The following is a 27,920-nucleotide window of genomic DNA, read 5'->3' as shown; positions in this document are numbered from 1 at the left end:
TAAGACAAAAGATCCCGGAAAGCAGCGGTGGGCAGAGCTCTTTCTAGATCCTGAAAGTAACGGCTTTTTGCCTGCACCCTATCGTGTTGTGTGTTTACTAGCAATACATTTTCCATTTATTTTCTCAAAGATTGCCAATAAAGAACTGAATCACATAAGGGAGTAGCTGTAAACCCTCTGAGTTCCCTAATGTCAAACTCATTAGCATCCGAATAAGCACACAGCAGCACATCATCTGCACAATTGCAATTTTTTACTACTTTTAATAGCGCTTCTCAAAGGGCTCATTTTCAACTTTCTTCAGTGGTTAGTTGGTTCTCAGGGGAAAAGTAGCTTCCTGACGCTCGCGGCTTCCACTCAACAACCCGGCCGTTTGCTGTCAGATGCATCAGCCCTCTGCCCTAACCCCATCTGCTGTCTCTCCCCTCCCCGGGGATGAGAGTTAAGGCAGCACAGCTGAGATCCACGTGGAGCCCTGCACAGAGGGCGCCGACAACGTATAAGTTTAGAAATATGATTTGACACAAACGGGCTGGGAAGTCCAAGTGCACCAAAATACGGATGGGAAAGAGGGGCCCGCGGACGCTCGCCGTTCCAGGCGTCCATCATTCGTGACTCCACCCACCGCCTTTTGGAAACACACCCTTGGCGGATACCAAAAGGAATCTTCCACTGCAATCGGTTCCCTCCATTCCCTGCTTGTGTCCTGTTATTATATCAAAGAGATACCTTAAAAAAACCCATTTTTATTCATTGCCATCTTTAATCTCTTTGATGACCTTAAACCATGTTGTAAAACTTAAGGACTTCCTAAAATTTTCATAGGAGATACACACGTTGGAATACAGTTAACCTAAGGCTTGGCATCTTGACCAAGCTCCCCCAACTTGTAACTGAGTTAGTTCTATCCCCCGCCTACCAGGATGGACACTTTTCCATTGAAGCCCATCTCTTCATGAAACAGCAATCTTAAAAGGTAAAACTATATGACACCCAAGGTGTTGGGAATGGGCTACACAGTCCTTCAGTGTGTGCTCTAAGTAAGACATGGCTTCCCTCATTAAATGGAGTCATCACAGAGTCCTCCATTTGTCTGCTCTGCCACATGCCAATAATAGTGGATGGAGTCCTAAATTTACAGCTGCTTCAGGGGTAAGTACTTGCTTCGGAAAAAGACGGTTCTTTAAACCTATAATATAATGTAATGAATCTGCAGTGTTATTTTTTAAAAAGGGTATATCAGAGTATATTTTATTGGCGGTGGTGGTGGTGGCGGTGGGGTGACCTAAAGTGATAGGATGCAACCGTCAATTGTGTCCTTAAAGCAGAGAACCATAGATCTACTTACGATTCAAAGAAAACTCTATATTTAAAAAAAATCCTCCAAACTAAACTCAAAGTGAAAAGTCTGGTGCAAAGGCAAGTCAGTTGAATATGAAATGTCGTAGCACTGGTAGCCCTGTGATATAACTACTATTTTGGGAATCTGCTTACCAATAGAACCAGTTGGGATGCAAAATGCATGGCAGGCTCTTCTCAGAAGTTTGGGATGCTAATTCAAGCTCCAAACACCACTCTCAGATTTAGTTTCCTGCCAAATAAAACGAAAACAGGAGAACGCCAGCATGTTAACCTCAGCACTGCGGACCCTCGAGGTCCTGTCTCCTAACCTCTAACACTTTTAACCTCTCAGTCACTAACTCCGGGATCTTCACCAATTGTTCATTAGTTGACATGCTGAAAGAGGGGGATTATTCCTGCTTGATTTTTTCTTTTAATGGGAAGGCAAGTCCTTTATAGTTCTAAGTTTCCAGCATTATTTTTATATTAATCCCCATGATAATTTTAGTGAGAGTCAAATTTCGTATAAATCTGCCTGGACAGACAATCGAATTCTTTGTCTTTCCATTTGCCATGTTGTGCCATTAAATTTCTAATGAAAATTTAAGCCCCTTATTTTGATGTTTCTAGTCAATGAGCTCTAGAGTTGCCTCTCCTATCATAGCAAGAGATTATATATTGAGAAACGGATGCACACAATTTACGGTAGCCTACTGCCACTTTATATTTATGCCGTCAAAGATGACTCTCCTCTTCTTAGCTTTCCAGGTTGATATTAGGGGGTTAGGCTTCATTGGCTGGGGGCAAATGAAGAGAAGTGGTGAGTTTCTTTTACGTCGTTTCAGGCAAAGAAATATACTGTTGATTGGCCACAAGCTTTACTTTGACCATCAGCCCAGAATGAGGCTCCTGGTCAATGTAGGAGTAGAAGGAAGAACTTCACCAAAACTGGAACAGCTCTGCAGGAAAAACAGCTCCCGCTGCAAAGTGGGGTGGTGGTATCCCTTACTTTTAGGGGTATGTTTTGGATTTTAAGTCGTTGCATTTTCAACAAGACTAATTCTTTGATATCAGCAACCAGATTGCTTTTCATGATCCATTCTGAACGTTTTTTGCTTCCCCAAGTGATCACTGAAGTTCAAATACAAACAAAACTTCTTGCTATGCAGTAGAGTTTGTTATTTTACAAGAAGAGAAGAAATAAGATTTGTCAATGTACAAAATTTCCATGGACGGATTTAATTGATTTTTACTGGTTTGCCTGGCGTTTTGAAATCTCTGCCCTATGGAGTCTTTCAAGGCATTGAAGTACAAGGAATGCTATGGCAACCCTGATCTTCTCTAGAAAATGTAAGTTTTTGCTTTGCAAATTGCTGCAGTCATACAGAGCATCAAAATAACTTCTGCTTTCCACTGAGATGGATAAGAAGTCACCTGATCCTTGTACTAGCAGGCATTATATTATTTGTGTTTGTCCTTCCATCACCTGTAAAAATAAAACACAGGCCTCTTCTCCTTAAACAACTCGGAAGCAAAGCCAATAACTTGTGCAAGACCCCTATTTTTTTCCCTGCGAGAGGATTTAACTTTCACCTGATTTAAGTCACAAAATAGCCCTCAAAGCTACTTAAAGCCTTGCTGCAATTAACATAGCTGAATTCAGATGCCATTCATGACCGATAATTCCAACACCTTGTGGGGAGAAAAAGTTGCATGCTGTAAACATTATAAACATATTCAAATAAGCTTAACACAATCTGCCATGCTTATTTCTGCCTAGATCATGGACCAGCGAAATGGTTAATGCAAATGGATTTATAATTTGCTTTGGGGGGCCAGTTTCTTCTCCTTATTTATTAGCCCAGCTGATGGGGCAGATTTGATGAGGCACTTCTGGAATAATTGAGTCATCACACAAAGAAGGCTGCTAGCATTCAGAGTGGTTTTATCAGCAGCGAGCAGCCCTGATTACTGACAATTACACTCTGATCCAGTGATGGAGGAGAAGCGCCAACGAGCGGGAAATGTCCGTGTTTCTATCCAGGAATAATTTCTACATTCATTTTACATGCTAAGTGTTTCCTATCTCTGCATAATAAACTGTAAACAGGAATCGATGGCACAATGTCCCTTAATATTTCCTGGTAATGAAGACACAAATGTACAGTGAGTGCTGATAAATATAGATGAAACATAAGCTATTCTCCTAGTCTGTATTGTTACCTTTAAAACAAATGCATCTTTCTGGTAAAAACATAATCAGAGCTGATGCAAAAAAATGACAGAAGATTGAAACTGTCCTTGTAACTACACAGAAACTTTGGAAAAGTCCTCTTAATCACGGCTGCGTTAAAGGCTCCCGGGCTGAAGGTGAGACGCTAGACGTCATTCTGCTTCTCCACAGTCAACGGTGAAGAACTCCTTGGGTTACACGCATCAGAGGACACGGCCACAGTGACTGTCTTTAGCACGCAGAGCCCATCTCAGTGAAGCTGGCACGAGGGGGGCTTCACCAGCGCGGCTTCCCGTTTCCCCTTCATCAGGCCTCTCGACAGAATGGTGATCGTGAATGACCAAGTTAGACCTGAGATGGCAGGATCTGCCTTGCAGGGCAAGGCAGTGCTCTCTCCTGCGTGGCTTTTAAACCACTTGTTCACGGCATGGTTCTTAGCAAACACTGTGAGCAAAAGTGCATCTCACGGAGATCATCTCATGAAACCAGCTTCCCCTCTGACTCAGAACCTAGCTGGGAACGCCCAGGGAAAGGGAATGTGCGGACTTCTCACCGTGCTGCTATGGATTTTAGTGGGAAAACTTTATTTCCTGTAATAGCAACTTTATTTCCTGTAATTTCCGCTTTTAAAAAGCCCATCAGGTGTAAAGCCCTGCGTAATGAACCTGCTTGGGTCTGTTTGCTTAATCCTTTCTCTAAAGCCCCTTCCTGGCTTCCAAAGAAAGAAAAGTTATCCTCTGTTCTCCTGTGTAACTATGGAAACTCTGTTTTATCAAACTCACCACTTAACTTCAAGGCTTGTGTTGCAAGTAAATGTGCTATTTTGAGTAAATCTATACTAAACAACCCTATAATGTCAAAACATTTTTAATAAAGTTCAAAGAGCACTTGTTGATTCAAAAATGAGGTTTTTTATTACGTAAAGGGAGTTTTCTCTATTTAAGCTGTTTTATTATATAGATTGTTATACAATATGCTTGATATCCTAAGACATTTTCTATTTTCCTTGCCCGTTTTTAAGAGGTTTTTTAGAATTTTTTTTCAACAAGTGTGCTGCTTTTCCCAACAGGAACTGTTCGTTTTGCATTAAAATCTTCACCATATTCTGTAAACTTGAATTAAGATAAAAGAATAGAGTCATTTATCTTTATTGTCTGACTAGGAAATATGGGATGGGAGAATCTAACGAAATTTACAAAGAAATGACCTGATTCTCAAACGCTGAAGTCAATGGGCACTGGATTTTTGCAGAATGATTTTTGGATTTTGTTCTCATTACAGTGTTTAATTTAATATGGACTCTGTTAATATCAATCTCTTTGTCCTAAACACTTTACTTATTATTGGGTCAACACACATTTATTGAGAACTGATCTAGGGAACTCCATGTTAGTCTCGGGCATCAAAAGATATAGAAAGCACAGCTCCTGTCCTCATGGTACAAACCAGAAAACTGAGGATTCCAGTAGGATGTGGAAAGTATGAAAACAGTTGCTTCCATGTCCTGGCTATTGTAGACAGTGCTGCAGTGAACACTGGGATGCATGTATCCTTTCGGGACATGTTTTTCTCCAGATACATGCCCAGGAGTGGGATTTCAGGGTCATACGGTAGCTCTATTTTTAGTTTTTTAAGGAACTTCCATGCTCTTCTCCATAGTGGCTGCACCAGTTGACATTCCCACCAACAGCGTAGGAGGGCTCCCTTTTCTCCACACCCTCTCCAGGATGTATTGTTTCTAGACTTTTGGATGATGGCCATTCTGACTGGTGCGAGCTGATACCTCATTGTAGTTTTGATCTGCATTTCTCTAATAATAAGGATCTACTGTATAGCACCGGGAACTCTGCTCAATGTTATGTGGCAGCCTTGGGAGAGAATGGGTACATGTATGTGTAGCTGAGTCCTTTGCTGTGCACCTGAAACTACCAAACACTGTTAATTGGCTAGACTCCAATATAAAATAAGAAGTTTTTTTTTTAAAAAAACCCTAAATTCTCAAGTAAAAAAAAAAAAAAAAAGAAAGTATGATAATGGAAGAGGCAGAAGCAGCGATGGGAGTGCAGCCTGGAAACGCTTCCCGAAATGATGAATCCTGAAGAATGCATCCTGAGAGATTCAGAGACTTTGGCTAAAATAAATAAACGTCCCCAAAGACCAGTTGAAAAAAACTACAAACAGTCGAAATCATACTTGGCTCGGTGAAACAAGGTATTGAAGCCATGCTTTTGTATAGTTACACGAGGGTCCAGGGAGGCCAGCTGGTCAAATGACAGAGCTCAAAGTCAACGTTTAGAATATGTTGATGTCATTTGTAACTTCCAAAGGAACTTTTCCCTTCGGTGTCAGAGCTGAAAAATCTGTCTGTTGAAACGCAATTTGTCATCCATGCTGTGCTGCAAGCGGCCGCGCCTCACAGAATTCTGTGTCCCGGTCCTGTCCTGACGGCACCTCCACCTGGATTCATAGGTGCTGCCTGACGCCACGCTGACTCAAGGTCGCTTTATCGTCCCAGCGCCAGTAAAGCTCACGGACCTGAGGGGCTGTGTAGTGTTGACCTTTCATTGCAACATGATGTTGTGGCCAAAGTAGGTGCTCAATGTGTGATGACTGAGTTCAACGAAAATAAGCCAAAGGTAATACTCTTCAGATGCTTGAGATATTATCCTATTAATTGTATTCAAAACATAACTTCCCAGCACAACACCTGGAACTTATAGATTTTGTCTGCTTGACTGCAATGCCCGGTAAGCAGAATTCACGATGTTGTCTTCCCTTGTGTTAAAAAGTCAGCTCCCAAAACACAAAGGGGAGCAAGCATAGATTGTAACAGATTTTATGGTCAGATTTCTTCCCCAATGTCTACTTTCATCTAATTTGCATGAAAAATGACAGCATGTGATTTAAATCAGTCCCTTTGTGGGGATAAAAGCCAAAGGTAAAATAGAAATAGTATTCTTATTTTTCCAAATTTGGCAAGAAAACCATTTAGGAAGATCTCCAACTCACTTAAACTCCATCCAGTTTCCAGTTTCTGTATCTCACTTTTCTTACTCAAAATTGGTCAGTATGGCCAGTGTCCTAACTACTATGCACTTACATTTTATTTTAAACAAGGTACGTCCATATACTCTAAACTGATGACTTTTCTATTGGAGATAAAAATGGAACCACAAGGAAAGACAAAAGTCATCCTTTTTTTTTTTTTTTTTTTTTTTGCGGTACGCGGGCCTCTCACTGTTGTGGCCTCTCCTGTTGCAGAGCACAGGCTCCGGACGCGCAGGCTCGGCGGCCATGACTCACGGGCCCAGCCGCTCCGCGGCATGTGGGATCTTCCCGGACTGGGGCGAGAACCTGCGTCCCCTGCATCGGCAGGCGGACTCTCAACCGCTGCACCACCAGGGAAGCCCCATCCATTATTTTTTATCAAGATAGTAAAATGACATGGTATTTTCTAAATAAGTTGAGCTCACCTTGACTGAACTCTTGCCCCGTGAAAGACACTCTTATGCACACCGTCATGCACTTTTCCTGTCATCATCCCGTGCCTATAGGGAGACTCTATCCATTTCACAATGAAGAAAGGGAACGAAGTCAGCGTCCTCACGCTAGCACCGGGCTCTGCGTGACAGCGCTGTGGTTCTAGGCGCCAGGCTCCGCATACACTACGACGGTCAGATCAATTTTCTCTCTGCATCAGAGAGGTCGCCTTTCCCACGGACGTTCCATTCCTCTCACCCAAGCACAGTGAAACACAGATGTACTCACCACCCCAATAAAGCAGGTACTCCTTTGTACCTTGGAGGATACAGGCATCATGTTTACAAAAATATCACATGGAGAACATTTTTGGTGTGGGCAGGGTGTTGCGATGCAGAAGACAGAAATCTCAGAGTTACTGAAATAACCATCATTACAATCTACAGATTCCAATTCCTAAAAACGACTTATCAGTCTTGGCCTCTCAAGAAATTTTTCTTCTCTTCATTCAAACACAAGAAATTCTTCATAGGATTTATACTGTCAGCTGTAAAATACGTCCCATCTATAGGTTGGCTTATCTTCTGTATTAGTTTCCTGTTGCTGCTGTAACAAAAGTCCTCAAACTGTGTGGCTTAAAACAGCACAAATAAGTCAGTATCTTACACCTCTGGGGGTCCGGAGTCTGGGACGGTCTCACCAGCCTGAAATCAAGTCAGGCTGAGCTCTTTACGGGAGGCTGCAGGTCAGAATTCCTTACTGTCATAGGACTGAGGTCCCTGTTTTTTCAGTGGCCGTTCTCAGCATCTCGAAGCCACTGCATTCTGGGGCCCAAGATCCCTTCCTCCTTCTTCAAATGGTTGGTGGAATTGAGTCCTTCTCAGGCTGCATCTGCATGACTCATTCATCTGCTTCTCTCTGAAAGTCGCTGGGATTAGCTGGGCCCACCTGGATAATCTAGGAGAATCTCCTCATCTCTAGACTCGCAATTTAATCAACTCCCTTTGCATGTAACGTAACGTATTCATAGGTTTCAGGAATTAAGACACAGATGCTTTGGGGCCGCCATTATGCTACCCACCACATTCTTCAGCCACATATGTAAATCCTGACTGTGTTAAAGTATTAATACTCCTCATATGAGACAAGTGAAGTCATAAATCAAGATGAACAGGTATACACACTTCTCAAAAAAAAATACACAATTGTGACTCAAATGACCAGGATGAGACCAACATTAACAAAATCAGGCATCTTCGGCTGTCCCCTAAAACCAAGTTCCTTAAATTCTCAAGTTTTAGAAGGCCACTGAAAAGTTAGGGATACTTCTCTTTTGGGGGGGAAAGTTTATTTCTAAATAGTCTTCACTTACCTTCCCTAGCGTCCACTGGATTTGAACTGGAGAGTTTCCATTGCTACTGACGAGAAGCATCATCAGAGGGAAAATGGAAAGAAAAAGAGAAACTTAATTAAATGGTAATTATCTACAGCTTATTAACTGTATAAAACAATCTTTTCAAGTAATTTACATACTGACTATGGGAGAACGGATCAGGGCACAAACCAATCTTCAATAGTTCAATAATATTCATTTGAAAGAACTCCCCCTCAACAAGAAAAACAGGTGTCTACTGTGATCAGAAAATGCTTTTTAGATTTGAGTCCTTTTGTCTACAAGTACATTTGAGAACCTTTTCTGGGGACACACCTGAGAGTGAAAGTGAATTATCAATGACAGTCATTTTTTTTTTTTTTCTTAAAAAAAAAAAAAAGAATCAGTGGTTTAACACTAATTTCTAATCAGATCCTACAGAAAGGAACAGCCCGCACGGCAGCTGTACTTTTCCCAGGGTTAATTACCTTTCACTGCTCTCTGCTAATGAGTCAGCTGTCCCTGTCAGAGCACAGCCCTGCTTCATCTGGAGGCCTCGCTGTGGACAAACAGCTAGTGACAGTCCTATTTACATATGGGGGTGTTTGTTGTGCAAAAGATTTCCAAAGCCTTTTTTTAAAAAAAGATCCCTTCATTTTCATGTGTTTCCACGCTAAAAATATTCTTACAAATAAGATTTTACTTGGTCAACTATTCTTTTCTGCCCAGGCCACTGGCTTCACCACGAGAAGATGGAAAATGCCGAGTCCTGGAAAGAGGCAAACTTCACGGCCTCCACAGAAAGCTTTGTCTTACTGATTCCTCAGCATTGTAACAACGACCCTGTGGGGAGGAGGCGGGACTCGAAAGTTTGCAACCTCCTTCCCTGGTAAAAAGACTTTCTAAAAAGATGCATTCCAGAAAATTAAATCCGAGGGTAGAAAATAAGATAGAGAGACACAAACACATCTTGGATTTATTTGTACATGAAAAGTGAATTAGAAAATTGAGTTTTCAAAAAAAGTTAGACTTGAAAACTATGCTTTCTCTTAAAATGTCTAGGTCATTGTGGGATATATTGATATATATGGTCTGTATATGTGTGTATGAGTATATGTGTGTGTGTGTATATATGTACACATATGATTTATTATCCAGTTAACAGCTCTGCTACTCATATCATGGTTCTACTCTCCATCTCACAATGTAGACAGGGTGCCTTTACATATTTTTGAACATTGTAGCCACGAGGTTTACCCATCTCTTCCCCCTTTTTATTCCAGAGGGAACTGAGAGGGATCCACAAAGAGCAAAGTATCCACTGATCTCGCTCAACAAAAATGTGTGTAGTTTGCCAAGCCCTCTACTAGAGATGACTGAAAGTTTTGGCAAAAAGATAGATGGTCAGAATTTCATTTATTTAACTGCAAAATGAAGACAAACAAGGATGGAGTTATAGATAGAGGAATTACTATGTAAGTGTTTTTTGTTCTGACAAGGGACAGAAAAACTGGAAAATGGAATGAAATCACTGGTACGAAGTGGTATAAATAATAACTGGGATTCAAAGTATATCATTTAAAATATACAAAGCAGATAGTAAAAGATTATATTTTTTTTAAAAAAGGAGAGAAATAAAGAAGAAAATGGAAGTATTGATATATTGATGTAAGGTAAACACTAGAATAAAATTAACAACTTCTACCAGAAGAAATTAAAAAATAGAAATCACAATATAAAAAGCTAGGGAACATTTAATGGGTAATACTGCCTTGAAAATAATTAAGGTTTAAAGGTAATATTTCGTAGTGGTTTTGTATTTTGTTGGCTGAATGACCTATTAACTACTTTATAAAATAAGCAAAACACATGAACTCTTTTCTTTTTTCATGCTGTTATCTGCAAGCATTTCTCTCTGTACTCTCAGGGTTATTCCCACAGTTCCCTAATATAAATAAGTTGAATTAGGGTGTTTGAATATATTTCGGGCAGTGAAAAAAAAGCATCCACTGATCCCACTTTGACAGCCTCCCAAATGCCCCTGAATGGCAGGTACCCTCCCCTGTAGGTTTCCTGCTCTAACCCTTAGGTCAGTGGCTTTCAGGTTCTAATAGGCATCAGGGTCACCTGGGTGTCTTGTTAAAGTGCAGGTCCTGATTCCGACACCCCGAGGTCCTGTAATCCTAATGAGGGTCCAGGGGCTCCCGTTGCTCCACAGGCCACACTTTGAACAGCAAAGTGTCAGAGCAGTCGTTCTCAAACATCAACCAGCGCCAGAGTCACCTGCAGGGTCATCTGGAGAGGGCCTGAGACAGCACCTCTTCAGCATGTTCCCAGGTGATGCAGGTGCTGATGGCCCGGGGACCACACTTCGAGAACCGTTGCCTTAGAGAGTCACTAATACAGGCTTTGAAGAACTCCAATCCCAAAGGCTACATCCCCTGCATCCACATGGAACAGAGGCACTTCCCCACTCTACTCTAGAGCTATGTATTTGCTCTGTATTTAATAGTTCACGATAGAGAAGAACAGATAAAAAGTGAACGTTCTGGCCCATCCCTGGAGTACATTCTGAGAACCACTTTATAGCTTATTGAACTTGATCTTCCCTTCAGTTGAAGCCGTTCATGTTGAGAAAGGAACAGCAATTATGTACTTCTTCATTACAGGTGCCTTTATCAAATGTGAGTTCACAAATTACAGATCTAAGACCGCACAGCATTTAAACTGGCCCAAAGCGAATAAAAGAAGAGGATGAATTAATGAAAAATGATATCATAAAAATGAATTTCCATGTCAAGCAATGATGCGTATTTCCTTGAGACGTTCAGTGATTTACCAGCCCTAGTAAACTCGGACTTATTTCTAAACGGCACAGCGAGTTTCTCACGGACGCTATGCGAAGCGTGCCGATGGCTGTTTTGAAGAACACATTATCCCGAAAACTTCTCGAAGGATGAAAACACCTTTTAGTCTGATACTAAAAATAAGTGTGCGTCGCTGTCCTGGTAAATACCTCAGTGGCAAAGCTCTTACGAGGTCATTTGTCAACATTGTTCATTGGAATACATATTTTAGAACTAGGAGAGTACAAGCAGTTGGTAGTAAAATAAATTGTAGAAGGAAACACTGCTGAGGAGTGTTTTAGTAACGAGATGGAGGGTGATTCTCCAAACAGAAAATGACTCACGGAGCAGAAGTTAGGTGCTTTAGCAGTGATGTGCTCAGGCCAGGAAAAACTATTTAGTGTCCTGAAACATAAGCTTATTAAACAACACTCCAGTAAAGCTGGGAGAATATGGCTCAATATAAGAAACAGCAGTAAGCAAATGAGAACGGTTTTTTCAAATTCTTTTCCCATTTAGGTTATTTCAGAGTATTAGGCAGAGTTCCCTGTGCGATACAGTAGGTCCTTGTTGGTTATCTTTTAAAAATAGCAGTGTGTACGTGTCAGTCCCAAACTCCCAATCTATCCCTCCCCCTCCCCCGCCCCATAACCAGAAGTTTGTTCACAAATGAGAACAATTTTAAAGGAATCAATGCCCCTTCTGAATTCTCACCACCTCTTATGTCTTGCTACCCCACTGATATTTATTTAACAAAGCTATTTTAAAAGTATCAGCCTCATCTAAATACAAGATAATGTCCCAAATAAGTAATTTGATTAATACCGGTATAACCAACCTTCTCTGTATAGAACAGTATTATTGAATGAACTCATTAACTTATTCGCTCAAATCTTCACTAAGCACCTATTCTTCTGGAGAAGCGGGAAAAGTGTTTATATAAACAGGTGGAGTCCTGTAGAGTGGAGAGAGGTGTAAGGTGTGTGCCCCTCTCACAGCACAGATACTTCTGTCGAACAAAGCAAAGAGGCAATAAAATGAAAATCTTTGAGAAGAGGGTGCCGCGTTTATTTCTTGGTAAGTTGGGAGAACCATCTGATGGGTTTGACAAGCTCTCTCCTGCAGAAGCACAAACATCAGGGTGTATAGTTTGAGTAGAGAAGAACTCATAATCCTACAAATTCAGGTCAGCTGTGCACGGTGCTGTTACGGCTGACTGTTGTGTCAAGATCCTAACCGATCTCTCTGCTTGGGCGGTTTTTAAGTTACAATGAATCAGACTAAATAAGAGCCTTCGGTCATCTGAACATCTGGTTGTACAGAGAGGTCAGGACCGTTCACGTCAGGCACTTTGTCCTGTGCGTATCCAATTCCGGTCTGTTATTTTTATTGGTTTTTGTTCGTTTTTGCTGGTTTCTCTCTAGATTCCAGTGTTTCATTATCTGTGGCAGGTTACTGAGGGAATCTGATCTTAGTTTTCCATCAGAGGTAACAGACTACGTATTTTGGGGGTACTTTAAATTTTTCGAAAAGTGTACAAGGAGAAAATTCCTTGGAAGAACTACAGAATGCCTGCTTTTCAAGACTTAATTTATACAGTGTGTTTTCAAAGTGAGTAATGAGAATGCTCATGAAATGAAGACTTGGCCTCCAAGTAACCTGGATGGGTTTCCTCTCACCTTTTAACTCCTCCTCCCAAGCGTGGTTCCGTGTTCCCAAAGGAAGCCCCCCTAACCCCATAATGTATCACCCTCGACATGCTCTCCGCCTGCTCACTGAAGGCTCCTGCAGGGCCGGGACAACCTCCTCCCTGCTTTCTCCATAGTCCAGAAGCTCAGTGAGAGTGCTGACTATTTGAGGACCACTGCCCAATTATTAAGAAAACAGGGAACTGTGACCAAGGCCCTGCCTCTGGGATATGAATTTTAGGAAAACAATGGATCAAATATCTAGAGATAAAGTATGAAAGTATCCAGAGCATGTAGCAAAAAGTTATGCTGGTGAAAACATACAGGGTAGATTAACTTGTAAGACTAATAAATGTAACACTTAACGTAGATTATTAATATCTGAAAACTAGTGAGGTACAGAATAACAATCTTATGAACAGTTTACTTGTGAACTGAGATTAACTTCACAAATTAAAAATAACTTTGCAAATTAAAAATGGACAGAAAACGTATGTAACTATTAATAACTAGTAATAACCTTCCTAACCATTGATGTTAACCCAAAGTGTGGGGGGGAATTAAAGCTTAAGGACTGTCACTGCCAGTTCAGTCATATGTTAAAAATAGAAGAGTGACTGGCGTGTTACAAATGCCTAAAGAAACTTAATTGGGCAGTTCTTAAAATATCATGAAATAAAATTAAAAGGTAATAGAAGAAACATAGTATTAGTTATCATGAATGCGCTAAGCAACATGCTGATCTCAAATTAGAATGAGGAGGTGGTGGGGAGTAGAAAGTGGTGGACGATGCTTGAAGTGATCTGCACGAGGCAAGACGTAAACACAAAATCAGACGAGGCTCTCAGCTATCACTGCCATCAGTCGTGCCTGGATGTTCATTCACACACCAGACTAGGCATCTCACGGTCTTATTGTCTTATTTAAGCCTCACAACAGCCTAAGGAGGGTGACATCATGATTCCTAATTTAAGTTGAGCTGGTGCTCAAGACCATGTGCGATGCCAGAGTTTCTCCTGCCGTGTAGTACTGTACGTCTTTCTTTGAGCAAACCCTGGAAAGACCCATGAACTCAAGGAATGAGAACTTCTGTGCTGCATTTAGACTGAAAATAATGGGATAGAATGTTTAGACAATCAGTAATGCGTGTTAAGATTATGGAGACTCTGAAATACGGTAAAAACCATAAAACCACATGTGGGGAAATACAGTGATAATGACCTGGGAAATGCTTATTGATGACAGGAGACCCTGAGCCCTGGCCCGAGGCAGCAGGTGTAGAAGGGTGACGCCAAGCTGAATTTAAATCCTAACTCTAACATTTGCTAGTTCTGTGATCTCAGGTCTGTATTTAACCTCCCTGATCTTCAGGTTCTTCATCTGTTAAAAAGATACCATAACAGATCCTCCCTCTAGAGCTGTGAGGACTCATGAGATGTCACTCATAAAAGGCATGGCACACAGTACAAATTCTATAAAACTCCATGATCCCCAAAGAGATCAGTTTTCATGCAAAGCCCACAGGTAGGTGGTACCCAATTAATAACCGTGCCTGGTCATGGTGAGGACATGTGTTGGTGAGGCTGATTAAGCCTGGAAAGTTAACACACCACTTTCTTTGTTAGTGCGAAAATTCATGAAGTTTTCATTCAAAAATCTCTGTTGACTTTTTCATTCTATTATTTCTTTGTGCTAGATACTGTTGTAAATGCTTTATGTTTTTATATAGTAATTCATTTTGCACAACAATTAAGTGAATCAGGGATTATTAATCTTTCCCATCTTTCAAATGAGGAGATTAAAACACAGAGAAGTCAAGTGCTTTCCCAGAGTCACCCAGCTCTCGATGAGCAGCCCTGGGACTCTCGCTGCAAGGTCCATGTGTTTAATCACAGCAACCTTTCATCATCATGAGAGAGGAGATGGAGAAGCAAGGATGCACAAGACAGAAATGATATTCTTGGGATTATATTCTTGGAGGCCAAACCAAGAACCAAGGAAACAACACGTGTACAGCGCAATCTGAAGCAGTGATAAGCGCTACGGGAAAATAAAAGATGGGGGGTATTTTAAATTGAAGTAATAATCATCTTTGTTCATTTAAGAAAGAGTACAAGAACTGTGCCTAGGTTGAAAAGAGTTAGAGCCCTCTATCCAGAATGTATAAAAAAGATCACAACTCAATAATAGAAGGACAAATTACTCAGTTAAAATTGGGCCAAGGACTTGAACAGACATTTCTCCAAAGAAGACATACAAATGGCCAATAAGCACATGATAAGATGCTCAACATCGTTAGTCACTAGGGAACTGCAAGTCAAAACCACAGTGAGAAACCACTTTACACCCACTAGGATGGCTATAATAGAAAGACACATAATAACAAGTGTTGGTGAGGATGTGAAGAAATTGGACCTTCCTACACTGTTGGAGGGAATGTGAAATGGTGCAGCTGTGTTGGAGAAACGTCTGGCAGTTCCTCAAATGGTTAAACATAGGGTTATTATATAATAGAGCAATTCAACCCCTAGGTACATACCCAAGAGAAATAAAAACATACGTCCACACAAAAAATTGTACATGAATGTTCACAGCAGCATTGCTCATAATAGTGGAAAAGTGGAGACAACCCAAATTTTCATAAACTAATGAATGGATAAATAAAATGTGGTCTATCCAATGCATGGAATATTGTTCGGCAATCAAAACGAGTGAAGCACTGATAGATGATACAACAGAGACGAGCCCTGAAAACATGCTGAGTGAAAGAAAAGTCCCAAAAGACCACACATGATGCTCTCACGTTCCTATGAAGTTTCCAGAACAGGCCTATCTACGAAACCATAAAGTCGGTAAGTGGTTGCCTAGAACTTGGGGCAGAGAGAACATTGGAGGGTGATGGCTAAGGGGTGCAGAGTTTCTTTTGGGGGGGAAGGAAAATGTTCTAAAGCTGCTGCATAACTGAATATACTACAGACTTTACTGAACTGTAACATTAAATGGGTAAATTGTATGGCATGTGAACTATATCTCAATAAAGCTGTTTTAAAAAACAGATGGAGGGCTTCCCTGGTGGCGCAGTGGTCGAGAGTCCGCCTGCCGATGCAGGGGACGCGGGTTCGTGTCCCGGTCCGGGAAGATCCCACATGCCGCGGAGCGGCTGGGCCCGTGAGCCGCAGCGAGGAGTCTGTATTTTGCTTTAAGTGGGATAGGATGCCCTCGGACAGCTGCGAGCAGAGGTGAGAAAGCAGGGAAGTGAGTGTCCAGGTCATGGCGTCATCTGGGCGTGGGCAGGTGGACCTCCCTGGGGTGGAGGTGGTAAAGCAACAGACAGCCTTGAAGTTGCGTCTTCAGCGTAAATCAAGGAAAAGTACAAAAAGGAGAGCGATAAAGAACAGAAATGGATCTGCTGCCTGCTACGAGACGAACGCATCACTCCCAATGTCCTCACGAATCCTGGGTGGAGAGAAGCCAACCCCTCCCCTCCCCCTCCCCCTGCTCACCTCTTCCACATCAGCCCCAGACCGAGAACACTCTCCTCTTCCCCTCCCCCTTCCTAATCGTCTGCATCTTCTAAGACAGCTCGAAGCCCTAGCTCCTCTGGTTGTCTTCAGTCTTCTGAGTTTCCATGCCAATATCCATTATGCATAACATTTAGGAGCGAAGTAGAACCTGTTGTTTTTAATATGATGTAAATGTAATAATTAATAAAAACTAACATGTTAAAGGCACTTACAGTTTAAAACCATTCCACACAGAGTTGAAATAGGACTTTGCTGCCTAACTTGACAGAAAATTTTGGGGGCTACCTACTCTGAATGGTCCTAATGTCTCATCCTTCCATGCACAGACCTTCTATCTGCATCAACTCCTACCTACTCTGAATGGTCCCCATATCTCATCTTATACATGCAGGACAGCCTTTTATTTGCAGCCTCTCCTCTCTCCCTTGCTCCGGTTTTAGGGTGACAGTTCCCTGCTGCTTTCTGACGGTAGGCTCTCCACTGGGCTCTATGACATTTGCTTCCTACTCGATCTAGTTTGTTTTTCATCCATATCTTCAAACTTTCCAGCCTTCTTATGTCTTCTGGTTCCTGCTCTTCAGTATATAAACACATTTCTCCCTATATCTTGTTAACTCTGTTCTTCAGAGTCAAACTTCTTAAAATCCCCAGAGGCTTTCTGTTCTCAGCACACCGTTCCTGCACAGCCCAGGGCCACCTGGCTCCCAGCCCAAGTCAGCTCGAGCGTCTTTGGAAAGACCACCAGTGACCTCCTAGCCGACGTGTCTCGCGCTGCATCGTCAGTCTATTTCCTGAGCAAGCCAGTTACGTCCTTGTCTTCCCTGAATCCCGGCTTTCTCCAGCCTTCTCTACATTCCTCCTTTGTTGGCTCCCCCTTTTCCATCGTCCCACCAAACACTGAGATTTCCCGGAGTTGCTAATTTTGATCCTTTTCTTACTCCGTGCATTCTCCTTGGAAACCACGTCCAAACGTCCATCTCTCTGTCTCAGATCTTGCCCTTGAATCTCAGATCCACAGATCAGCTGGATACTCAGCATCGCCACCTGGCTGTCTTGCATTCAAGATGTACATCAGCTTCTCCTCTAAATAACCTCTTCCTTCTGAGTCTCTTCACCTGGTTACCCAGCCACCTGTAATCCCAGCCACGTGGCTGTCATTCACGACTCCTGACTGGTTTTCAAATGGCTGCCCTGGGGCTGCCTCTTGCATAACATGGGCCCCTTGGGACTGTGAACATCAGTTTGCCCGTGTCACCTGCTATGGTATGAGCTCTTACAATACTTGTGTCTGTACCCTCCATGCGTGACAGAGATGCTGGGACATAGTAGATTCTCAAGAAGTTGGTTGAATGGATGGATTCAAGACCCTTTAAATGCCTCTTCTATGAACTCTTCCCTGAGGCTACTGCTAGGCAAAGGTGGTCATTCTATTCTCTAGGCCATAACCTTACCTTTTAGGGGAAAATAAAACTGACTGTGCCTGGTGAGGTGCTCTGGCCCACATACAGTAGGGCTGAGTGGCAGAGTGAGGTGACGCGTGGCCGTGGCCTATTTCATCTTTGCACCGGCCATGGGGAAGCCCCCCATTCTGTGAACAATGACGCAGCCAAGGTTGGAGGCTTCACCTACACCACCGTGCTTTGCTCCGGCTCATAAAGTCCCTCAGGGCAGGTGCCACGTCTTATATCCACTGTCTATACTTCTGGAACCTTCTAGACAATATTTCTTAGTCAACTGAGAGCCTAAATAACCTGTTCACGATATTTACATTTCTTCCTTCACTCTCTTGGAAACTATAAATACAAACAATATCTTAAATCATATCCAGCTGGAATAAAATATTTTAATCTCCTGTGAACGTCACGTGGTATCTACAACACCTAGGAAGAGTTCCATTGTGATTAAAACTCTTCATCCTTAGATTCTTTATTTCAACAAACACTTTTGCATTGGAACTCACAACGTTCAAAGTTCCTATGCTAGATACTGAGAAGAATAAAATTGTTTTAAATACAGTTTCTCTTCTAAAGGATTTTTGTCAAATCTCATTAACTTGACTCTTTTTACTCGGTATTATATTTTCAACATGGTATTTGCAAAAGATTAAACAGTGTTTTTGGGTTAATCTTCTATAATAATTTAAGGAAACTATATGAGTATTATAATAGTAACTGCCTAATTAAGATCTAAAATGCAAAAGTAAATACTACAATGAGTCTAAACATATCTGTAATCCGTAATTTATGTTTCCAAACCTTTTTTTAAGCAAAGCGAAATCTTCACAAGTCCACAGAGAGAGGGGAGCACAGAGGCTGGCTGTGTAACCCACGCTGCCTGAGGCCACAGTGCCGGGCGGGGTCGGTCGGGCTCTCACCTGCAGCCCTGGGTCCCGGGCAGGCTGCTCCGTATCCCAGGGGGGGTCTCCTCATCTAGGAAAGGGGATGATGGCAGACCTCACCTATTGGCTTTTGCTCTGGTTGTGACTGTGGTTAAAATGAAAAGAATTCTTCTCTGGACTCAAAATACTGGCTGACACCAGGTCAGTGTCGTATTGTTATCATAGCAGAAAAAAATAACGTCTTCCGCTCGACACCAAAATTCTCAGGAGAAGAATGCAATGATCAGGTGTTTCCACGTATCTGTACTTACGCTCACAGACCTAAGATTTCTGGCTGTTTGGCAAATGTCTAACTTCGATGTGATGTTTAGTCTCAGAGCTAAAGCGCATACAGTTCTTAGAACAGGCTACTTCCGATACCAAGGTTACTGGCCTGCTAAACATCTACGTCTTAGGTATACTGAAGACAAGCTGTCCGTGAACTGTTTTTCAAATCTTGGGATGTTTCATTATAAAGTTCATGGAGTTACAGAATTTGAGGAACGAAAAGGACCCCAGTGGACACCAAGCTCAGCCCGGAATGTGACAGATGTTCTCAAAATAAAGCAACTGGTCGAGTCAAGATCATTCAACCCTTAACCATACTTGGCTGTGAGTAGAGCCCAGAGTCCACGGGACCCAGTGTCACTGGACACTATGTCGCTGACAATGTTTGTTTTTCCCTAACCTCTGTGCCCAGAGACCGCATAGCAGAGAAAGAGATTAAGAGCATGGATTTGGGGAACAGTTAGATTTGGGCTCAAGCCTCAAGCCTGCTGGTGACCTCAGGGAAAGCACCTGAATGTGCCTCAGCTTCAATTGCTTTATCCGCTAAAAAGGGGTACGAAGGGAAATCTTACAAGTATTACATCACGTAACGCGTGCAGGGGTCGAACACAGCGCCGGCACAGCGCGCGCGCTGGTGAAGGACAAAGATTGCTATTTTATTACTGTCGTCACGTACGTCAGCCTTGTTACGAAGAGATTCATGCGCACAATGTTCGCGTCAGAAGTTCTTTTTCTTATTGGCCAAACCTAAGAAATAGTTCTTGGGTTGCCGACTTAACAGGTGTGCGTTGATTGTGAGCGCGTGCATGTGTTAGGGAGAGGGAAGGAGGGAGGTGTGTGTTCCCATCATTTGACAAAGCCAAGTCCTGGGATCCCACGGCTTCTGTCCGTCCCCCTCAGCTCACTTGCAGTCTGCTGTGATACGGCCTATATACCATCTCCAACCACAAAATCTGATTGTTGGAATCTCTGGGATTGACCAGGTTCGATTATGTAGGAACAGTCCCAAGGAAGTAAGTGAAGCAGGCATGGGATGTCACCAAACTCCAACTGTTTATGGGAGCAAAGAAGGGCTACCAGAAGATTCCTGCCACGGGAAATCTAATCAGCTCGTGATTTCCTACAAAAACGCTTGGAAATTTGACCTTCAAACCAAAGATCCACATCAAAATGTACAAACTGTTCTACAATCCGAAATCTATGGCTGGAAGGTAATTCAGCCGAATGCATTTCAGATAAATAAAACCAGTGGAATATTTTATTAGCTCAAAAGGTCTCAGTGAAATAGATTCCATTTACCTGTGAAAACCAACGTAAGCAATATTCGGAAAGGTCTGTTATTCGTTTGTTTTGTTTAGACTTAGAAACTGCCTTTCAGGAGTGAAAAGGTAGAGCTTTAATCCCTAGGAAAAAAATTCCTAAATACCTCATAGAATTAGGACAATCCTTCATGGAGTCAGAAGCAGAAAAAAAGAAAAAAGAAAAGGAAAAAATAACTTCCTCTACCATGAAAAGTACCCACCACGGTACCCCGATCTCCATTCTTTCCCTTCCTCAGGCCTGACATTCTGTAGATGACCGCCCTTATTTGTCCCTACATGTTTTCCAAAATATAAAAGTGAAATAGAGTCCCAAGGGCACAGTACTTGAAAGGTTATGAGAGTTGGAGAATTTTAACCATGCCTGCCAAATCAGCAGATGGCTTGTTATTATAATTATATGCATCAATAAAACGAATAATCTTTACAAAATTTGAATTTCTACTAAAGTAAGGGATTTAGTAAGCAGATGCAACAGAATGCATTTTGTTTAACCCTTTTGGTAGACGCTGGTATATTTAACACACAAAAAGGTCAAGGGCTCTGTACATAATAGGTTTGCCCCTTTTCTGGAGTAGTCATTTTGTCAGCGTCAGTCTTTCCTTGATTCCATTTTCTCCATGAGCAAATTTCACCCTCACCCCTTTTTCACCCTTCAGCATAGAAATGTTAAGACTCATTCCTGACCAGTGTTTGTTATTTGAAAGAAGAAAATTTAAAAGAGGTAAATACCTTCATTCTAATTCATACCAAATATGCCACAGACGCCAAAGAGCAAACGGTAGATGCATCTTCCTAGCTGACGGTATTCCTTTACAAATTAGCTTTTCAATAACAAAATTTTTCGTTTTTTGTTTTCTTATTCTCTGTAATCTACTTGCCAGGAATGAAAATACTGTTTATTCTGTTTAAATAATTAACCATTTCATTTCCGGCTGCTTCTGCCTAACACTGCAAGTCCGGATAACTAAGTTTTGTCCCGTGCCAAGCATGAATTCCCTCATATAGAAATTGGACACATATATGACACGTCTGAAAAAAAAAGGGTGAGGCAAGGTTTACACACTGGCCTTGGGCCATGTTTCCTTCATGAGGAAAAACTCAAAATTTAGGAAATTAAATTAAACTACCTATGTTACTTGTAAATTTCGGAAAAGGTGGAGAAAATGTACCATCCATACTGGTATACTTATTTGGCAATGAAATCATGATGTAAATATCTTCTCATGGAAATACCAAGTGTAACTCTTCGTCCTAATAGCATATCAATTAATAGGTATTTTACTCTGATACACCAACAAATATAATATTTAGGAATATTTGGAGAACATATATTGTGCAAGTACCTCTATACCTTCGTATTTACACTAAGTCAAATAAATGAAAATGCTCTGATTTCAAAAGCTATTATACTTTTGTAGTTAATCCTACTTTGTAGTATAAATAAGTCACTAGTAAGACTTTGAACGCATTCACGTTTCTGAGGTTGACGCAATTTACCTGTGGATACGAGATACATGAGATCAGAAATTCTTCTCAGCAACAAAATCCTCACAGAGTTGCAACTTAAATGTACAGGTCAAACCCATCAGAATAAACATTCCTACAATCAGAATCTGAAGAGTTAAACCAAAAAAGTAACAAACTCGTACCTGAAAGTTTATAAATTTGATGCTACATTTGACAAAATACCGTTCAAATACCTGTAAAGACACTTGGGTGTCTCTTAGAGTTCACTGGAATGAAATTTTAAAATATTTAGCCGTCCACTAGTTTCAAGTTTCTTTAAATAGTTCATAGAATAAAATATTTTCCAATCATAATGTCATTGAAAAAGAAAATTTTGTTTTACCAAATCAAAGTATCAATTAAAAGAAACAATCTAAGTCAAAACCTTATGAAATAAATCTCAAAGGGACAAAAAATAAAGATACTAATTTTAAAAAATGAGGAGTAAACCTAACAGTAGTAGATAGAGACCTTTGCTTTAACTAAATATTTAAACTATGGATATTCCGTTCTGAAATGAAATGAATTTCAATTTCACTGCAATGAAATTTAGTGTTTCTGCTTATAGACAGTTGAAATGTAATGAAATTTCAGCATACACCTGACTGCTGTTAGTAAAGCTATGCATAATCAGTCTAATGACATATCAATATACATTTGGTATTTTTAACTTGTTACCTTAGACTCGATATGAGCACGCAGCCATGTAAAATGGTTTTCACAGTCTTTCAAGGAATCTCACAAAACTGAGGGCTCTGAAAGTAAACACACGAGAAAGAGCTCTGTAAGGGTGAGGCAAACGTGGAAGCATCTTCACCTGATACTGGCAGGGCCACTCACTGGTTCGAGCCCCAAGGGAAAGTTAAAGCAGCAGAAGCTTTTCAAATACTTACATTATCTTATTTAGTTTTCACAGAAGTTATAAGGCAAGATTTATCCACCCTGTGCCCCATCTAACAGACCAGAAAACTGAGGCCCAGAAAAGTTCAATAACTATCCAGGACCACAGATTTGGTCAATGGAAGAGCCAGGTTTCAAACATATAAACTCGGGAAGGGAGTGGGGTAGATTCTCTGGTCACTTGGTGTCACTCACATGACACTTATAACGACGGCCTTATCTCTAGGAAACATGTCATAGTTCTGCTTAGATGGTGGGTAGTTAGGGCTGGAAATGAGCTCCCTGTACTACCCACAGCAAGTCACACAATCCTTTGAACTCATAATACTTATTTTTCAAATAAACCAATCTGAATAAAAGTAACAAAGTTTCCTTCTGTCAACAGAAATGAAGTTCCTCACATTTCTTTGAAGAAGCAATTTATACGGCAGATAAAACCATTTTCTTCAGGTATTTTCAGTTAAATTTTTAAAAACATTTTTCCAATTCAAGACCAATACTGGTGAAAACAAGTTCACGTAAAGCAAAAGTAAGGATCTGTGCCCTGGGATCTTAATTACAACATAGCCCCATTTTATTTTGAAGGGTGACAGTCATATCCCTGTGAAAGTAATCCCACTCAGTTTTATCCACAGCGATGCAGCTAACAGACTTGGGCCAAGATTGCCCACCGTTCGCTGGACTGGAGGGCAGCAGTCAAATACGTATAGCCGTCCGAAAGGATCGTGCGTTTTCTGAACATTTCACTCCTGTAGTAACATGATGAACATGAGCACCCGTAGAAAAAATAAATTATACGTCACAAGATTCAGATTTAAATTGTTCAGCACAGAGAGAGGACCTCATGCACCTAGAACGCCCAGAAGGATGACCTAGTTGCATAACTCTGCCTTAAACCAAAATCGTTAGGTTGCACGAGTAGCCACTTTCAGACAGCTTGCTTTTTCCACGAGTTCTGTCCCATTAAAGGCCTGGTGATGAGATGACATATTAGAAAAATCTGAATTGAGTAAAATCAAAGTATCTCTCCCCTACATATAGTTTACTTGAAAGAACGAGACACAATTATACCACTTTCTTCACAAAATCTATTTCCCTCTAAATTCTGGTTGCTATAAAAATAATACTTAGAGTTTGTAATACATAATACGGTTATATACTCTACACATACAGTCTTAAATGACTCATGTAAAGAAAATGAACGTTGGGAAAGGAGAAAAGTACTTCAAGACAAAAAAATTTAAAAAGTATGTGACCTCTGGTCACCCAGACCATATTATGAACTATTATGAATCTCCCATAAATACCAGTAGGAAGCAATTTATTCCGTATCATAATATTTCCATATTCTCACATAAATAAAAATGTTTCCGGGCAAGTAATGCAAGTTTGCAAACTGGTTTCTATGTAATATGGAGAGTTTTAATTCATGAACAGATGACATGCCATTATGATATTAAATGACAGTGTCTTCAAAAATTGAATCCTGACACAGATATTATGAATCCATCCATTTTAAAACAGCACACTTAACAATACTTTAAAAAATGTTTTCAGTGAGAGTGTCAGAGTTTATTAAACCGTGGACAATCCACTGAGCTGACAGTTCTTAGAATAAAATATGGAATTTACCTGAACGTCGTGGAACAATATCATTCTCTCTTGAACTAAACAGCCTCTGAGTACACACGTCTAAGGCAGAGAGACATTTCAGCAAGGCAAATAAGACTTTCTGGCAACTTCCTGTTGCCATATTTCTCTAAAAGGATCCTGCGACGTTATAGTTCAATACTAAAAGCATTTTTCAAGGGACACAGTACCCCCGTGCTACTCAGTGTCAAATAGCTTTGATTTTTTTCCCCCAAGTACAGCAAGCAAATAGCCACTAATCCTACTCAGCATTACAGATTCACAGCAATGATTTTATTTGCAGCTTCAAGAGAACTGGAACGCACAGAAAAAGAGGAGCTATTATCTCCTTGTTTTGTTGTGTCTGATTGATTGATTTTTAAGATACTGATCGAGGAAACGGTTGTCCCACATCTGTTAAATACATACTAGTGGAGGGAACAATTTTATATTAACGAGAAAGAACTTCACTGCACCCATTCATACCCCAGTTTCTGCTGTGTCTTAAAAGCAGTAGGACTAACTAAAATCAGAGTTACCTCATGCATTTGAAAGTTTCTCAAAGCTGCACACACACCTGAACGGTCGTCACTTGCAGAAGCCCCCTTTCTCCAGCCAATAGCCCACCTCTCCAATTCAAGTTCCCTTGCATTTTGGAGTACACCCGACTTTGAAATGTAAAAACTTTTATGAAATGGCAAAATGAAACAACCGTAACAGCAACATAAGAGCTTTGATCACTGAAGCAGTATTTCCAGGAGGGATAGCAAAATCCCTCCATTCTGACCTACTTGTCGAGAACCGGACTTGCAACGCCACGGTTAGGCTAAGATTTGTTCTACTTTCTCCCTGGGGCTTAATTGCCAGACTGACTTACCCGCACCTCCTAGCCTTTGTTCTGCCTCTCGCGATGACCTCAGGGAAGCAGTAATGCAGAATGAAGCAGGGGTGGGCTAGGGTAGTCCAGTGTTTGTGTCGTTGTGTGGTGTGCAGGGACACTCTGTGATACTCTAGTGAGCTGCTAAGCTTTTTTTGTAGGCTTTGTGTCATTTACTTAACGACCAATCTCATTAGCTGCCAGGGTACAATGGGCTGATGCATTTTCTATGTACATACTCTACACAGTGACCCTCAAGGTTGCCGAAGGTCTATTTAATCAGTCAAATGCTGAATATATTTGCAGTAAATCACTAAAAAAAGAGAGAGAGAGAAAAATATGAGACTCCCGAGGTATCTTGCAGGCTTCCTGTTGAAGGGTGGTTCCTCGCAGGTAATAAAATGCATGCATCTCTAGCCAAAACAAGGGCAGAGCAGGCGGAGAGGAATTCTCTGGTTGGCATGGGTGACCTTAATTTTTTTAAAACAGAACTTTCAGCATCAAAGATATTTCCTCCGAGCAAGGAACCCGGATTTGAAATTTAATTTCTGTCTCAGTTTAATCTTATGAGCAAACCCAGAAAGCGCTGCATCCTTTAGCAGTTTCTCCTGACTCCGAAGTTGCCCCTGCCCCAGTCCTACCCACTGCCCGAGCAGCCTTGGAACTGGCAAAGTTACGTTCCTGCCCTCTTTCCGTGACAAGGTAAAAACGCTTTTAACTCTTATGAAAAATGAAATGCTGACAGCACGGTGAATGACGACAGCTGTCCATAAGTATCAGGGAGAGCTCTATTGTCCAGCCAGTCCCTGGATAAAATGAACCCTTTACAGCAGAGGCTGTTCAGCTTGGCTAAAGAGTGTGGGGAGAAGCGGAGGAGGTCACTGGAGATTTCGTACACTAATTTAATCTGGGAAAAGGACAGGCTCTGCATCTCCCCTGAACAGACTGGCAGCAATCTGGGCCCCGCAGAACTATCTCCTTTTGCCTGTGCTCTATTTATTCCTTATCTCTGTTTACCAACCGCTAGGTCCCTTTCATTCACACCACGAGGCCGTTTTTCCTACTATCAGTCAGCAGCTGACACTGTGGAAGAGCCTCAAAGGCAAAAAAAAAAAAAAAAAAAGAAAAAAGAAAAAAGATCAAAACTAAACCAAAGCTGTATAAACAATGCAACAGTACAAGTAAATGCATAAACCCTGATTCTTAACCCAACCCACAGGGTGCAAACAAACCCACCACAGTGAGCTATGACCACAGAGAAAGAAAAGACCAAAACCATTCATGAAATCACCATCCGAAAAGAAGGGTTTGAATGGCTGCTGGCTGCTGAATCAGGTCAGGGGCGTTCTTACCTCTATCATAATCAATTAAGGAGCAACCAGGACACATTTACCTTGCCGGGGAAGGTGAGCTATACATGTCTAAGGGGAAACTCGCTCTTATTAAGATGCCAGCAGATTAAAAAAAAAAAAAAATCCACCAATACGATTATAAGTTAAAGGGAATCCAACAACGTTAACTTTTTCAATACCTCATCGTGTTGGTTACATGTAAACAATTCAAGAAGCTGGGCGTGAAACCTCTATCGTTTTTTTATGAAGATACTAAAAAGTCCCGTGCAATCCAGCCAACCAGATCTTTTTCCGTGTCCTATGTCAACATGATTAACGTAGAAAAGGAGTTGGGAAAAGACAACTTCAAGTACAACTTTTTTATCTTTTGAAGACCTCTACAGCGTGTGGGTAAAAACAGAGGCTGGAGTAACTAGTTCGAAGTGTAGAAAGAGGAGAAAATAAAACAAGTGTTATTTTGAACCTTGCAACTTTTGAGTAAATATGAATTCTGAATCTGAAGTAGGCTCTACCTGCATTCAACTCGAGTACTAAGTCAGTCTGAATATTTCGACAAAGGGGAGGATGCCACTTAATATTAGTAGCTCATTGAAGTGATTCGGGATATATATGATTTAGAGTAGGGGTACGTATATAGTGTAAGCATAGACACACACACTGCTACCCACATACACATACACAAAATGAGAACGCGTATAATTTGTAATGCTACAGTTCCCTCGATTAAAAATCGTGACTCACTTTAAATTTCCCTGATTTTTTTTATCATTGAAATGATTGGAAATGATTGGTTATTGTCATAAAAATCAACACCGTATTGACTCAGTCACTAAGACCTTTAGTAAAAAAGGGAAGACAAAATGTAGCTCATTATCTAGGATGATCAATTGGACCAGATTTCAGTTTGTGTTTTCACCTATATGCATTATGAGCAATGAAGTCTTTACTACTTTGGATCCTTTTTTCCAAATGAATTAATGAATTAAATTTATCCTTTCACCAGCTGCTAGGCAGCAGATGGAACCATTTCTGAAGCCTTGTTGAATTCAATCCATAAAACTCATTTCCTAGGATTAGCAGTCCAAAGTTTCTTTTAATGTTTATATACCGCTTGGGATTTTGCATTTCATGATGTTAAACTTTCAATTTAACTATTCTTTTTGCACTTCATATCAAACAATTATG

At 41.0% G+C, this 27,920-nt stretch overlaps 1 long non-coding RNA gene across 1 annotated transcript in view; it reads right to left on the bottom strand.

Annotated features, from left to right (window-relative positions):
- Positions 1-8,330: 8,330 nt before the first annotated feature.
- LOC307175730 overlaps positions 8,331-27,920 on the bottom strand; it is a 143,731-nt gene continuing 124,141 nt past the window's right edge. The window contains exons 3-4 of the long non-coding RNA XR_013824440.1: positions 22,656-22,732; positions 8,331-8,469 (exon numbers count right to left, since the gene is read on the bottom strand). This is a non-coding gene — a long non-coding RNA (uncharacterized lncRNA). The remainder of the gene's footprint in view (positions 8,470-22,655; positions 22,733-27,920) is intronic.

The sequence above is a fragment of the Stenella coeruleoalba genome (assembly GCF_951394435.1).
Source record: "Stenella coeruleoalba genome assembly, chromosome: 17".
Taxonomy (NCBI): Eukaryota; Metazoa; Chordata; class Mammalia; order Artiodactyla; family Delphinidae; genus Stenella; species Stenella coeruleoalba.
Note: the sequence above shows the minus strand (reverse complement) of the source record. Positions and strands in the feature narration are given on the sequence as shown.